This window comes from Nematolebias whitei, chromosome 12, assembly GCF_014905685.2.
Source record: "Nematolebias whitei isolate Nwh7 chromosome 12, NemWhi1, whole genome shotgun sequence".
Taxonomy (NCBI): domain Eukaryota; kingdom Metazoa; phylum Chordata; class Actinopteri; order Cyprinodontiformes; family Rivulidae; genus Nematolebias; species Nematolebias whitei.
The window spans coordinates 9,694,917-9,698,701 of NC_056509.1; the positions used below are offsets into that span (position 1 = coordinate 9,694,917).

The 3,785-nt window shown below is 44.3% G+C and overlaps 1 protein-coding gene across 1 annotated transcript in view; it reads left to right on the top strand.

Moving 5' to 3' along the window:
* Positions 1-3,785, top strand: part of znf395b (zinc finger protein 395b) — a 45,884-nt gene that overhangs the window by 27,478 nt on the left and 14,621 nt on the right. The window lies entirely within an intron of this gene.

Here is a 3,785-nt window from a genome sequence, read left to right on the forward strand (position 1 = left end):
ACCAGATTAAAAAAACAGTACGAACAGATAAGAACCAGTATGAACAGTATGACCAACTGGTAAGAAACAGTAAGAACGGCTGATAAGAAACAGTAAGAACTGCTGATAGGTAACAGTAAGAACAGCTGATAAACAGTAAGAACAGATGATAAATAAACAGTAAGAACAGATAACAGAAGAGCTGATAAAAAGCAGTAAGAACAACAGTCAGAACACAAAGTTTGTTTTCTCAGTCATCCAGGTATATAACAACAAAAAAGGTTGAATCATGTCATCTGGACTTCGTTTTTTTTTTGTTAAAAAGAAACGTTTCGCCCCTCATCCAAGAGGCTTCGTCAGTCTGAGGCCTAGCCATCTGGTATTACCCAGAAGCCACCCTGACTCTTGTGTTTCAAGCCTGCCTCAGATACCCCTGAAGTCTGGCCTTTTCACTAATGGTTTCAAAAACACAAAGTTTGTTTTCTCAGTCATCCAGGTATATAACAACAAAAAAGGTTGAATCATGTCATCTGGACTTCGTTTTTTTTTTTTTGTTAAAAAGAAACAGTCAGAACAGCTGATCAAAAACAGAAAGTAGAACATTTAACTATAAGCTTTTCTGAATAAGAATGTTTTAAGCTGCTTTTTAAAGGAATGATCAGAGATTGCCACACGAAAAGATGGGCAGGGCATTCCACAGCCTAGGGGCTATGGTCTGAAAGGATTGGTCGCCCCAAGTTTTAAACCGGGTCTTAGGGACAGGAGGTTCAGTGCTGAAGACCAAAGTAGGGCTGGACGACATGGACCAAAATTAATATCTTGATATTTTAAGATGAATCGCGACATTTTCATTTTTTTTTTTCATTTACCCTTTATTTATACAGGTAGTCTCATTGAGCCACGAGAACATTTGTTACGTACTGTAACCCCAGATACGGTGAGTATAGGCGCAGCCCTTTAAGGCTATTGCTAGTGGGTTTATCCCTTCGCGTGCATCACAGCACTGAAAACTTTAGTCCGTGCCCACCAGCTGTGTGGGCCCCACCCCCGGTCTGTATAAATTACGGTGAGACCGGGCAATCGGCTCCCAAATAGCTTTTTTTCTTCAGCCATTTAGGAACCAGTGAGGCCCAGATCTTAAAGGCCTGTGCCTATACTCATAGAATCTGGGATTACAGTACGTAACCAATGTTCTATTTCGTATATGCTTCGCCCTTTAAGGCTATCACTAGTGGGTTAAAGGTGAAGCAGGATGTAGTCTATGCCTCATTGGGTCCATTCACACACGAACATGAAGCACCTGCTTGCACAAAAAAACATTTCATCACTCAGCCTTCTGATCATTTTCAGCCTTCTGATCATTTTAATTTTCTCCATGCGCAAGAGCGCACCGGAGAAAAGATCTCTGGTAAGAAAAGAAGGCTGAGATAGTAGACCTGCTGCTGTGAATAGGAAGAACAGAGGTTACGAATTGTAACAGTGTAACAATGAACAGAGCAGGCCAACAGCTCTTCAGGATGAACCGATTAATAACAATAAAATCAACAGTCATGAACTTGTGGCTGATAATAAATATCTCACACTGCGACTGCATGCAGGCAGGTGTGAGCTCAAAAGTGAGGCTCCATGAAACAAATAATCATCATTCTGTGAGAACCCTGAGAACAGAATGGGTCATGGAGAAAATAGAAACATCACATAGATAAAACAAATAATTGAACACAGCAATGACCAGGCAGCCGCCATACAAATATCTTCCACTGTCATCCCTCCATGCAGAGCTGTGAAGGATGAAAACCCTCTGGTGGAATGCGCTGAGATTCTCTGGAGGATCCAGCCCAGATGAACTGTAAGCTTCAGAAATAGCCTCACACAACCAGTGTGAGAGGCACTGGGTGGATAGAGGGTGTCCTGTAGAATTGTCCCTGTAATGCACGAACAGACGCTGAGAGAGGCGCAGTGTGGCCGTGTGCGCCACGTAACACGAAAGCGCGTGCACGGGACAGAGGAGGTGAGATGTTGCTTCCTCCTCAGAATTATGAGGAGGAGGATAAAACCCATCCAAGGTTATCACTCTCAATCTGAATGAGCTTGTGATGCTTTTCAGAGGAGGAATAGGATGCAGTACAGCTGAACTGCCATCAACTTGAATTCTGAGACATGAGGGAGCAACAGAGAGAGCAGATAAATCGCTCACTCTCTTTGCCGACGTCAGAGCTAACAGCAGGGCTGTTTTAAGTGGCAGAAATTAAAGTGAAACCTGATCTAAAGGCTCAAAAGGAGCTTTGATAAGAGCGCGCAGGACCATCGTTAGGTCCCACTGTGTAGCTAGTGGACGTGACACAGGTCTGCGTCTCCGTACACCTTTCAGAAAACGCTTCATCAGCAGGTGGTTAAAAACTGTTCTTTTACCAAAAAACCTCATGACAGGAAGAAATAGCTGCACCCTAAGTTTTAATTATGCTGAACGCTAAATTTATGTCCATCAGTTGCTGTAGAAATGACAGCATGCCACCTAGTGGACACGAGATGGCCTCCATGCCTTTCTCTGCGCGCCAGCGCTGAAAAACTGTCCACTTTGATGTGTACAGCACTGTGGTGGAAGCGGCTCGTGTTCCCTGAATCGTACGCACCACATGCTGTGGGAGGCCCATCTTTCATTGTTGCCAGATAGAGTCAAGGTTTTCCAGCCCAAAAATCTATTAAAAACCACCACATCACACAAAAAAATCTGCCCAATCAATATATTGTTACAGTATATTTACTGTTTGAACATGAACGTACATCAGTACAAGCCAAGGTAATTTAACAATATGTGGCAAAACGCAACAATCCAACAAAAATCTTCCCAGAGTTCTCAGCAAAATCAGAATGAAAACTGCCCAATTGGCAGTAAAATGCCCAATCTGATCACACTGCCATTTTTTCTAAACGAATCCTTTCAGCAGCTAAACCCAAAAGTGCTGACCTATTTCTGGGTAACTCCTGATCGCTCTTCCTGCCTGGCAGTTTCCACGGCCAACCTGATATCAGTCGCTGCAGATTCAGGAACCACGGGACGCTTATGTGCTCAGGAGCTACGAGGATGACTGACAGTTCTTCCGCCCGGACCTGGTCCAGGGTCCGTGATATCAACAGGACTGGAGGGAACGCATAAAGGAGCATTTTTGGACACGGGCTGTGAGCGAAGCCATCTACCTCTAACGGTGGGTGAGGGAATAACCGAACGGTAGCCTGTTGTACTAATACAGAATCCCCTTGAGGAGAAACACAGGAATTTCCTGTGTTTCGGAATGATGGAAATGTTAAAATAAGTGCCCTTCAGATCTATGGAGGTGAACCAGTCATTCTGGTGAAGTTCTCCTGCAGCTGTTTGATTGTCAGCATGTGGAATTGTCTCTCCATGATCGATTTGTTGAACATGGACAGGTCAAAAATGAGTCTCATCCCTCCGTTTTTTTTTCGGAACCAGGAAATAGTGGGAGGAAAACCCCGTGTTTCCCTCTCCGTTGGGAACTCTGAAAATCACGTTTTTCATTAAGAATTCCTGAACTTCTGGCTGTAGAGACGAGCTCTGTTCTGGAGATGACAGAACCGTCTCTATAATCCCTTTGAACGGTGGGGATTGAGCTGCAAGCTGCTGCGTTTAACCCCTACTGATCAGACGGTCCATCCATCTGTCCAGGGAACACACTCGCTGCCTCTCTGCGTAACACTCGGAGAGCGGACACACATTTTTTTGTTGTGTCATGTTTCTCATGGACATCAGTCAGACTAAAAACCCTTACTGCCGTCACACGCTCTGG